We start from the raw sequence: 12,621 nt of genomic DNA on the forward strand, positions 1-12,621 counted from the left end.
AGGCGGGGACACCGGCGCGCTGTGGGGGTCAGGTGCCGGTATCGCCGCCAGCTCAGGCCCCCCAGCACTTACTATATTCACCTGTCCCCGTTCCAGCGCTGGACGCCGCCATCTTCCCGGTCTCCTGGCTGTGACTGTTCAGTCAGAGGGCGGCGCCGGCGCGCATTAAGCGCGTCATCGCGCCCTCTGAACTGAAGGTCACAGGCCGAAGACCGGGAAGATGGCGCCGCTCAGCGATGGAACGGAGGACAGGTGAATATGGCCGATACTCACCCTCCTGGCGGTCCCTGCTTCTGCGGTGGAGATCGCGGTGTGCGTTCAGTGTGAACGCACACCGCGATCTCCCGGGAGCGTCGCTCTGTGAGGCCCGGACTGCGCCGGCGCTTGCGCAGTCTATAGAGGCTTCGGACAGAGTGACGCTCCCAGCGTTATATTATAGATTTTCTCTGCTGCACATTATCTACTGGTTCTCTAATGCTGAGCTCTGTATAACCCCGCCCACAGCTCTGATTGGAAGCTTTCTGTGTACATTGTGCATAGGCAGAAAGCAACCAATCAGTGGTGGGATTAAGTTATACAGAGCTAATTAATACGGAGGATTACCTGGCAGCAGGTTTACTAGTCCTCTGTTGGTAATTTCCTGTTGATAAAACGGTGATTATATGAAAACTACAGAAAGCAGCCCAGTAAGTGACAAATCGCTGGATTTAGGGTTTCTGTCTCGCAAAAACTTGGTGACAGATTCCCTTTAAAAGCTATCATTTTTAATTTTATCAGTAATGTAACAGTCTGTCTTCACTGAATACAGATTTTACCTGAGAATTGAGAATTTTGATAATAACTGATCCATTTTGGCAGAGAAAGAAGCAGATTTCTCTGATAAGACATATTACAAAATTCCTTATTGTCATGTGCACTATTGATGTATTAAATAAAAAGTAACGACGGTTACTCTAAGAAATATAATGATGACATAAGCAGCACCAGTGCATAGTGAACATATCAAACCTGCTGTAAATATTCCAGTTACGATTCTGACAATAACAGTGCTATTACCTGACATCTCCATGAAGACGGATCCTATTTCTTAACGTCCCAGTGAAGAAACTGGATGTTCACAGCAGCTGAAACACAAGAGGCCACATAACTACACTGATATTAGTGGCATCTATAAACCTGAGCAATGATCTTGGCCCATACACAAAAGGATGGCAAATGATCTATTATATACAGATGCCCTATATATCTATGCAATCACTTTATGCAATCATGGCCAAAAAGCGTTGGCACCCTTGAAATTGCTCTAGAAAATGAATTATTTCTCCCAGAAAATTATTGCAATTACTCGTTTTGTTATACACAAAAAAAGGCAAATTGGATATAATTTAACACAAAACCCCAAAAATGGGCCAGACAAAATTGTTGGCACCCTCAACTTAATATTTGGTTACACACCTTTTGGAATAAATAGCTGCCATCATTCGCTTCTTATAACCATCAACAAGCTTCTTACAATTCTCAAATGGAATTTTGGACAGCTTCTCCCAACAGCAATTTTAAGATCTTTCCACGGGTTTTCTATGTGATAAAAATCCAAACTCATTGCTGGCTGTCAGAACTCTCTAGGTTTTTGGTTCCATCCATTTCTAGGTGCTTCTTCAAGTATGTTTGGGATCATTGCCCTTTGAACCTCCAGCATATTTGACTGTAGGTACTGTGTTCTTTCCTTTGTAGGCCTCATTCCGTTTTCGGTACCCAGTAGAATGATGTGCTTCACCAAAAAGCTCTATCTTGGTTTTATCTGTTCACAAGACACCTTATTAGAAGGATTTAGACTTACCGACGTACATTTTGGCAAACTGTAGTCTAACTTTTTTTTGTTTTTATATCTGTCAGCAGTGGGGTCCTCCTGGGTCTTCTGCCATAGTATTTCATTTCATTTAAAAGTCAACAATGATGCGCCCTGAGCTTGCACAACAGTTTATATCCATTTGGAACTTGATTAGAGCTGCTTATCCACCATCCAGACTACCCTGCATTGCAACTTTTCATCATTTTTTCGCTGCCATCCACATCTAGGGAGATTAGCTACAGTGCGGCGGGTTGTAAACTTCTTGAATATGATGCACACCGTGGACAAAGGAACACCAAGATCTCTGGATATAGACTTGTAACCTTGAGATTATTGATATTGATAATAATTTTGGTTCTCAAGTCCTCAGACAGTTGTCTTCTCCTCTTTCTGTTCTCCATGCTTAGTGTAGCAGATACTGCAAAGATTTAGTCAACTTCTCCCCTTTTTATCTGGTTTCAGGTGTGATTTTCATATTGCCTACCTGTTTCTTGCCACAGGTGAGTTTGAACAGGTACCACACGATGGAAACAAAATTGTTTACCCACAATTTTTGAAAGGTCATCTTTTGACCATAAAATAGACATGGAAGGGCTCTTCACACTGCATGACAACTCCAACACCAAACATCAGATCATCAAGAGCGCCCAATTCTCCGGTAAGGTAATCTGCTGGTTTTCCCTCTGCCTTGTCCTCTTCTGGCTGGGCAATTGGAAGCCTGGCAGCCGGCACGCCACTCACTGTCACCAGGCAAAAGCAGAGTGTGCACCACACGGTGACCATTCCCACTAATATCCCTTTGCACAGGGATAACCTGCAGCCTCAGACATCCTCCGGTTGCATACTTTGCTACCTTGGGGTCAGCGCTGTAACCCCGGCACTGGTCACCTTGACCGAAGAAGTAGCACTGACCTGCTCCTTTTGTAGCTCCAAAGCCCGGGGGAGCTCAGCTCTGGGTGCCCAGCTCCTGTCCTCCCGCCGTACACCAGCAAAGTGGATACCATGCGCCGTGTATATGAGATTGCAAAGCCAATTGATCCGAACTTCTGCTTTCTCCACCAATGCACTAGTGCATACCCCCTTCTTCCAGAAGATGTCAATATACTTGTAATACAGGAATTTCAGTCCGTCTTTCCAGACATCCCAGTTGGTTATTCTGGCCATGAAACTGGCATTGCTGTTACTGTTGCAGCCATAGCAATGGGAGCTAAAGAGGTGGAGCGCCATGTAACCCTAGACAAAACATGGAAAGGAACAGACAATCAGGCTTCTCTGGACCTAAGTAAATTGACTGAACTAGTCAAATCTATAAGACTAGTAGAGAAGGCAATGGGATCTCTGGATATAGACTTGTAAACATTGAGCATAATTTTGGCTCTCAAGTCCTCAGACAGTTGTCTTCTCCTCTTTCTGTTCTCCATACTTAGTGTAGCAGACACAGACAGACAATGCAAAGATTTAGTCAACGTCTCCCCTTTTTATCTGGTTTCAGGTGTGATTTTCATATTGCTTACCTGTTTCTTGCCACAGGTGAGTTTGAACGGGCACCACACGATCGAAACAAAATTGTTTACTCACAGTTTTTGAAAGGTGACAATTTTGTCCAGCTCATTTTTGGAGTTCTGTATGAAATTATGTCCAATTTGCCTTTCTTTTCCTCTGTTTCTTTGTGTTATTCTAACAAACACAAATGAAATAAACATGTGTTTAACAAAACATATGTCATTTTCTGGGAGCAATAGTTCATTTTCTGGAACAATTTCAAGGGTGTCAACACTTTGGCCATGACTGTATACACATATTGATATACAATATGTGGACAAATCTCTACATGTACTAAAGATTTCCTACCCTGGAAGCTTATTCCAGTGATTTTTTTTTCAAGTTTGTGAGGATGATTCTGCAGAAAAACATTACCGCATGAAAAAAATATCAGATGATTCGTATCACATGCTGCAATAAGTTTTAAGGATTTAACGGACGCAAGATCAATGTTTTTTCTTCGTTGGCAACGTTACAATTGTCACAAACATCCGACCATGAATGACTGTCTGCTATGGTCACAAGATCGCTTGCCATGGTGCCTCCCAGGAGAAACCATTGCGTGCACAGCTACATGTTCCAGTACTACTCAGGAGACCCTAGCTGGGGTCTTGTTTGCAGGAGAAAGTACACCTGCGCTACACAAGCTCTTTACGCACAGGCTCAGGATCCGGACAAAGCTGCAATCATGCCGATATACAGTGGGGCAAAAAAGTATTTAGTCAGTCAGCAATCGTGCAAGTTCCACCACTTAAAAAGATGAGAGGCATCTGTAATTTACATCATAGGTAGACCTCAACTATGGGAGACAAACTGAGAAAAAAAAATCCAGAAAATCACATTGACTGTTTTTTTATAATTTTATTTGCATATTATGGTGGAAAATAAGTATTTGGTCAGAAACAAACAATCAAGATTTCTGGCTCTCACAGACCTGTAACTTCTTCTTTAAGAGTCTCCTCTTTCCTCCACTCATTACCTGTAGTAATGGCACCTGTTTAAACTTGTTATCAGTATAAAAAGACACCTGTGCACACCCTCAAACAGTCTGACTCCAAACTCCACTATGGTGAAGACCAAAGAGCTGTCAAAGGACACCAGAAACAAAATTGTAGCCCTGCACCAGGCTGGGAAGACTGAATCTGCAATAGCCAACCAGCTTGGAGTGAAGAAATCAACAGTGGGAGCAATAATTAGAAAATGGAAGACATACAAGACCACTAATAATCTCCCTCGATCTGGGGCTCCACGCAAAATCCCACCCCGTGGGGTCAGAATGATCACAAGAACGGTAAGCAAAAATCCCAGAACCACGCAGGGGGACCTAGTGAATGAACTGCAGAGAGCTGGGACCAATGTAACAAGGCCTACCATAAGTAACACACTACGCCACCATGGACTCAGATACTGCAGTGCCAGACGTGTCCCACTGCTTAAGCCAGTACATGTCTGGGCCCATCTGAAGTTTGCTAGAGAGCATTTGGATGATCCAGAGGAGTTTTGGGAGAATGTCCTATGGTCTGATGAAACCAAACTGGAACTGTTTGGTAGAAACACAACTTGTCGTGTTTGGAGGAAAAAGAATACTGAGTTGCATCCATCAAACACCATACCTACTGTAAAGCATGGTGGTGGAAACATCATGCTTTGGGGCTGTTTCTCTGCAAAGGGGCCAGGACGACTGATCCGGGTACATGAAAGAATGAATGGGGCCATGTATCGTGAGATTTTGAGTGCAAACCTCCTTCCATCAGCAAGGGCATTGAAGATGAAACGTGGCTGGGTCTTTCAACATGACAATGATCCAAAGCACACCACCAGGGCAACGAAGGAGTGGCTTCGTAAGAAGCATTTCAAGGTCCTGGAGTGGCCTAGCCAGTCTCCAGATCTCAACCCTATAGAAAACCTTTGGAGGGAGTTGAAAGTCCGTGTTGCCAAGCGAAATGCCAAAAACATCACTGCTCTAGAGGAGATCTGCATGGAGGAATGGGCCAACATACCAACAACAGTGTGTGGCAACCTTGTGAAGACTTACAGAAAACGTTTGACGTCTGTCATTGCCAACAAAGGATATATTACAAAGTATTGAGATGAAATTTTGTTTCTGACCAAATACTTATTTTCCACCATAATATGCAAATAAAATGATAAAAAAAACAGACGATGTGATTTTCTGGATTTTTTTTTCTCAGTTTGTCTCCCATAGTTGAGGTCTACCTATGATGTAAATTACAGACGCCTCTCATCTTTTTAAGTGGTGGAACTTGCACTATTGCTGACTGACTAAATACTTTTTTGCCTCACTGTATGGAGGGACCAAGAAAGGTTTATATCTGGGAAACACCTGTCTATAAGGCTGAATCTAAACATCCGTGTGTCATTGTCCCAGTACGGACCAGCCGCGAGTCTCTGGACCCGAACTCGAACGTATATATGCCTGTCCAGATTGAGTCAGAAGACCCGCGGCTGCTACATATGGGCCCGAGAATGCAGCTTAGTGTAAAGCTTTATCATACACTTTATAGAGGACGCGCAGCCCCTTAACAATCGCTAAAATGCCCCACATAAAATGGAAAATGCATCTACTCTTCTCTCAGACCAGCCAAGCAATAGAGAAGGCTGCAACCAATCAGTAACCACTGATTGACTGCAGTGGTCACATGATATAGTTATGTCACTTGACCGGCGGGACACACAGTGCTGACATTGGAGAAGAGACACCCGACCGGGAGATGACTTTATGGGGGGGGAGGGGAGGATTTGTTTTTTTTTATTATTATTATTTTACGTGGGCCATTTGACAGTTCAGAAGCATTTGTCCAATTGGTCTCTAATTTTCCTTATGGGATTTAGGTCCCTGGTGACCCTAAAATGTTCTAACACATTCTGACCAGGCTGGAGCTTTTGCCATGACTGCAACTTACTGTGACTGCAATTAATGCATTTCATGTATGGCTAATTTGTGCGTTTAGTAACTTAATTTAATCATAGTCCATTAAGTAGTAGCACAGTTTGTCTAGTGTTCTGCTAAACATCTGCAGTCCCTCTATGTGACTCCACACTTCGGAATACTAATGCTTTGTGCACACGTTGTGGATTTGCCTGCAGATCCACAGCGGATTGGACACTGCGGATTTGCAGCAGTTTTCCATGCGGTGTACAGTACCATGTAACCCTATGGAAAACAAAATCCGCAGTGCATACTGCCGAAAATTCCGTGCAGAAACGCAGCGGTATATTTTCCGCAGCATGTCAATTCTTTGTGCGGATTCCGCGACGTTTTACACCTGCTCCTCAATAGGAATCCGCAAGTGTAAAAACGCAGGTGAAATTGGCACAAAATTCTGGAAATCCGCAGGTAAAATGCAGTGTGTTTTACCTGCGGATTTTTCAAAAACTGAGTGGAAAAATCAGCACAGAAATCGGCAACGTGGGCACATACCCCAACAGTGTGCACACTGCACACTTTCAGGATTGCCCAGTATTGCTTCTGAGAGCAATGACGAGACCACAAGTATGTGATCTGCATACTAAGGCTACGTTCACATTAGCGTTGTGCGGGGCAGCGTCGGGTGCAGCCGCGGCGACACATGCGTCATGCGCCCCTATATTTAACATGGGGGGTGCATGGGCATGCGTTGTCTTGCGTTTTGTGACGCATGCGTCATTTTGGCGCAACTGTCAGGGCGCAGAGGACGCTTCATGATGCAGTTTTTTCTGCACCAAAAATCATGCAAAAATTAACGCATGCGTCACAAAAAGCTGCGTTGTGCATGCGTTTTTGCATGCGTTGTGCGTTGCGTTGTGTAGCCGACGCTGCCCCGCACAACGCTAATGTGAACGTAGCCTTACATCCTCGTTCAGACTAGATGTGCCCTGCTCCGCTTATCTCATTGTACTGAGCGAGCCTGAGCACGTCTAGTCGGAATATGGCCGTAAGTATACAGATCACATACTCGCGGTCACGTATTAATGTGAATAAACTCTACACATCTGGGGGCTGGAAGTATAGCAAGAATAAAGCTGGGTCTAGATGGAAATTCTGGCTTTGGCACAGGTTGTGTGCCGCTGCTGTCTCACAGCATAGTAGAGGTGTACGGGGTGGCATTGCCTCCAAACGCCTGACTTTTTGCAAGTTGCGGTAAGACCCCAATCACCTGCATTACGCTGCAATGTCAATGTAAACAGCACAGTAAAATATGTAAAGATTTCACAACCCCTCCATTCTACCACTCTGCAGGCATGCCCCCCAAAATCTCCAACCCCATATATGGTGGAAACTTTGAGCGTCACTGGTCCAGTTTCAGTTTATCAGTTCATTAATCACAAAACTAAAAATGCAATCCTCATAAGGCTTTGTTCAGACGGCCATTGTAAAGCTTCGACAGGTCACGTCTACAAATTGGCGGCGACTGGCTCCGTGTACCCGTCTCACCAGACTAGAACATGCTGACATTTTTTTCACATGAAATTTTTGGGAAAAATAGCCCATATGAAGCAGCACATAGGCTAACATTGGGTCCTTGTGTGGTCTGTTTTCCATATGTACAGCAGGCAACCGAAAATACATTCATCTGAGCGTAGAGTATAAAACTTACAGTAACGCAACATGACAAACTAAGATAAAAAATGCAAACTGTGTCCTCAGAGTAGGCCTGTGGTCCTGTTATTTCCCTAAACTCAGACAGATGGTACTGAATTACCGCGGGGTGCCATGGCACTGCACATCATCACACCCAATACGCCCTGATAAATCCCCCGACTAGTTCCGTGTATGCGTGTAGATGGCAAGTGGCTGAACTCAATGACTGGATGCAGTAGTGATGTGCAATGTAGTTGTTCTGCGGTGGATGAAGACGCAACAGTGCAGGAGCAGCAGTGGATGGAGGAGGAGTGGTGGAGGTACTGTGGATGGAGGAGGAGTGGTGGAGGAGCTGCGGATGGAGGAGGAGTGGTGGAGGAACTGCGGATGGAGGAGGAGTGGTGGAGGAACTGCGGATGGAGGAGGAGTGGTGGAGGAACTGCGGATGGAGGAGGAGTGGTGGAGGAACTGCGGATGGAGGAGGAGTGGTGGAGGAACTGCGGATGGAGGAGTGGTGGAGGTACTGCGGATGGAGGAGGAGTGGTGGAGGAACTGCGGATGGAGGAGGAGTGGTGGAGGAACTGCGGATGGAGGAGGAGTGGTGGAGGAACTGCGGATGGAGGAGGAGTGGTGGATGGAGGAGGAGTGGTGGATGGAGGAACTGCGGATGGAGGAGTGGTAGATGGAGGAACTGCGGATGGAGGAGGAGTGGTGGATGGAGGAGGAGGAGTGGTGGATGGAGGAACTGCGGATGGAGGAGTGGTGGATGGAGGAACTGCGGATGGAGGAGTGGTGGATGGAGGAACTGCGGATGGAGGAACTGCGGATGGAGGAGGAATGGTAGATGGAGGAGTGGTGGATGGAGGAGGCGTGGATGGAGGAACTGCGGATGGAGGAGGAGTGGATGGAGGAGGAGTGGTGGATGGAGGAGGAGTGGTGGATGGAGGAACTGCGGATGGAGGAGGAACTGCGGATGGATGGAGGAGGAGTGGGTGGAGGAGGAGGAGTGGTGGAGGAACTGCGGATGGAGAAGTGGATGGAGGAGGGAGGAATGATTGGAGGAGGAGGAGGGAGGAATGAATGGAGGAGGAGGAGGAGGAGTGGTGGATGGAGGAACTGCAGGAGGAGGAGGAGGAGGAGGGGTGGATGGAGGAACTGCGGGAGGAGGAGTGGATGGAAAAGAACGAATGGAGGAGCAGAGTTGGATGAAGGAGGAGTGACGGAAAAACAGAAGAGCTAGATGGAGAGAGAAAAGTGAATAAAGAGCAGAAGATGGGAAGAGCAAAAGTGGATTTAGGATTGACGGTGGATGGACAATCAGTAATGAGTGGAGGTGGATGGAAAAAGAGGAAAAAAGGAGCAAAAGTGGATGGAGTATCAGTAGTGGATAGTGGAGTGGTGGCGGATGGAAAATCAGTTATGAAAAGAGTAGTGGTGGATGGGGAATCAGTAGTGGCGGATAGGGAATCAATCAGTAGCGGCGGATGGAGGATCAGTAGTGGCGCATGGTGGATCAGTAGTGGCGGATGGAGGATCAGTAGTGGCGGATGGAGGATCAGTAGTGGCGGATGGAGGATCAGTAGTGGCGGATGGAGGATCAGTAGTGGCGGATGGAGGATCATCAGTGGATGGAGGATTAGTAGTGGATGGAGGCTCAGTAGTGCATGGTCCTTAGTAGATGGTGGATCAGTAGTGGCAGATGGAGGATCAGTAGTGGATGGAGGCTCAGTAGTGGCGGATGGAGGATCAGTAGTGGATGGAGGATCAGTAGTGGCGGATGGAGGACCAGTAGTAGTGGATGATCAGTAGTGGCGGATGGAGGATCAGTAGTGGATGGAGGCTCAGGAGTGGCGGATGGAGGACCAGTAGTAGTGGATGATCAGTAGTGGAAGGAGGATCAGTAGTGGCGGATGATCAGTAGGGGTGGATGGAGGATCAGTTGGGACGGATGGAGGACCAGTAGTGGCGGATGATCAGTAGTGGCAGATGGAGGATCAGTAGTAGTGGATGGAGGATCAGTAGTGGCGGATGGAGGATCAGCAGTGGATGGAGGATCAGTAGTGGATGGAGGATCAGTAGTGGATGGAGGATCAGTAGTGGATGGAGATGAGGTGCTGGACCTTTGTTTATTGTTTTCAATAAGTGCCCCAGAATATAAAAAGTGTATATTTCTGGACAACCCCTCTAAGAAAACTGCCAGAGCCCATCCACTGCCCATCGTCCTCAGCCCTTCCCCTCCCCTGCACTGACCGCGGGTGACCACTGCTCTGCCGCCATACACCGACCGGATCATCCGGGCAGAGATGGATTCTGACATGAGAAAACTTCCTGCCGACTCCACACTCGTCATTCTCCTCGCAGGACTAATTGCCAGCACGCCGGGCGATGTTTGGCTCAATAGCTCGTTAGATTCGATAAACTTTATTAGCAACATTCCTGCCATGACAATCCCGCTACTCACCTTCGCGCACGGTACCCACATAATCGTTCTGTACCAGCACTCCCATGTCGTCGCTCTAGATCATCAGGCAGAGATTACTGCGGCACGCACCCTACTCCAGGCTCGCACACCGTGACCTCATCTCCGTGTGTGAAGCAGAAGGACCAATATTTCAGGTCCGTTACTAGGTTTCATCTAGGACCTTTCCTTCCCGGACCATGTGACGCGTTCTAGCCAATCAACATTTTAAAGCAGAAAAAGGCTCTTTCATTCAGGTCACACATCTTACGTGAAGGACCTTTCGGCTGTCACATGTGACTTAGTCTAGCCAATCAGCACTGACAATCCTCTCTCTATAAAGTCGAGTATACGCAGCGTTGTGGCAGAGCACTGAGAGCAGACAGACAGTTAGTATCATGCAATGCCAGTACCTGCAATTGGCCTGGGTACAAATTCAAGTGTTAGGCCGGCTTCACACTCAGCGTATGAAAATACGGTCCGTATATTACGGCCGTAATACGCTGAAAAGTCCCGAAAATAGTGGTCCGTAGCTCCTCCGTAGGCAGGGTGTGTCAGCGTTTTTTGCGCATGGCGTCCTCCGTATGTAATCCGTATGGCATCCGTACTGCGTGGTTTTCTCGCAGGCTTGCAAAACCAACATACCGCTATAGAAGTGATCCATGTGTCCCAAAAAGAAAAAAATATATATATATATACTGTATATATATATATATATATATATATATATGTCAGTAGACACATATATGTATATATATTAATATTTTTTCCAGCGCTATACAGCTTGAAAGCCGGTAATTCAATTACCGGCTTTTTCTTTCTCCTTCCTAAAACCCGACATGATTTGAGACATGGTTTACATACAGTAAACCATGTCTTCTCTCCATTTTTTTTGCAGATTCCACACTACTAATGTCAGTAGTGTGTATCTGCAAAATTTGGCCGTTCTAGCTCTTAAAATAAAGGGTTAAATGGCGGAAAAAATTGGCGTGGGCTCCCGCGCAATTTTCTCCACCAGAGTAGTAAAGCCAGTGACTGAGGGCAGATATTAATAGCTTGGAGAGGGTCCACGGTTATTGGCCCCCCCCTGGCTAAAAATATCTGCCCCCAGCCACCCCAGAAAAGGCACATCTGGAAGATGCGCCTATTCTGGCACTTGGCCACTCTCTTCCCATTCCCGTGTAGCGGTGGGATATGGGGTAATGAAGGGTTAATGCCACCTTGCTATTGTAAGGTGACATTAAGCCTAATTAATAATGGAGAGGCGTCAATTATGACACTTATCCATTATTAATCCAATTGTAGTAAAGGGTTAAATAAAACACAAACACATTATTTAAAATTATTTTAATGAAATAAAAACAATGGTTGTTGGAGTATTTTATTCTACGCCCAATCCAGTCACTGAAGACCCTCGTTCTGTAAGTAAAAAAAACATAATAAACCAACAATGTACTTACCCTCCGCAGATCTGTAACGTCCAACGATGTAAATCCTTCTGAAGGGGTTAAAACATTTTGCAGCAAGGAGTTCCGCAAATGCAGGCTGCTCCTTGCTGCAAAACCCCGGGGAATGAGGCTAAATATAGATCAATGATCTATATTTAGCTTCATTTGCGGTGAGGCGCCCTCTGCTGGATGTTCATAGATCGTGGGAACTTTCCTAGAAAGCGCAGAACCCAGCGGTGGCACTTGGGTCAGAGGCAGGATCAACCAGGTGAATGATTAAGAGCGCGCCCCGGAAGTGGTGCCAGGGGAACGCTTTGTTTATACAGCAGCATTGCGCTAGCGGTGGGAGATGCAGGATCAACCAGGTGTTTGATTGATTGATTGATTACATGCACGGAGGTGGTGCAGGCACGATCAGCCAGGTAGTTAATTGGATTAAATACACCTGGTGCTGAGCAGCCAATAAAGGCAGGATCAACCAGGTGATTCATTAAAAAAAAAAAAAAGGTGAATCTATTCAAACGAGCTAGAAGTGCTGCCCTGTGTCACCAAAACCAGGCCAGGTTGAAGGTGACTACTCTTGTTGTGTGCTGGTGTGTATAATGGAGAGTTTCTCGCCAGAGCATTTGATGCCACAGCAAGAGGTGCAGGAGAGGCGGTCTCGCTCAAGCGAAAAGAGCCAGACCCGCCATGGCAGCAGCAGAAGCCGCTCGGACAGTATACGGCATACCAAGGAGGG

General features: G+C 46.3%; 1 protein-coding gene across 2 annotated transcripts in view; it reads right to left on the reverse strand.

Annotated features, from left to right (window-relative positions):
* The window catches only part of ATP8B4 (ATPase phospholipid transporting 8B4 (putative)), a 372,592-nt gene extending 361,963 nt beyond the window's left edge, over window positions 1-10,629 (reverse strand). The window contains exons 1-2 of one of the 2 annotated variants that reach the window (XM_069766048.1): window positions 10,438-10,629; window positions 1,057-1,124 (exon numbers count right to left, since the gene is read on the reverse strand). The gene's annotated coding sequence lies outside the window, so the exon portion shown is untranslated. The remainder of the gene's footprint in view (window positions 1-1,056; window positions 1,125-10,437) is intronic. The other variant, XM_069766049.1, reaches the window with a different exon arrangement.
* Between the last annotated feature and the right edge of the window lie 1,992 nt (window positions 10,630-12,621).

The sequence above is a fragment of the Ranitomeya imitator genome, chromosome 4 (genome assembly GCF_032444005.1).
Source record: "Ranitomeya imitator isolate aRanImi1 chromosome 4, aRanImi1.pri, whole genome shotgun sequence".
In the NCBI taxonomy this organism is placed as follows: Eukaryota; Metazoa; Chordata; class Amphibia; order Anura; family Dendrobatidae; genus Ranitomeya; species Ranitomeya imitator.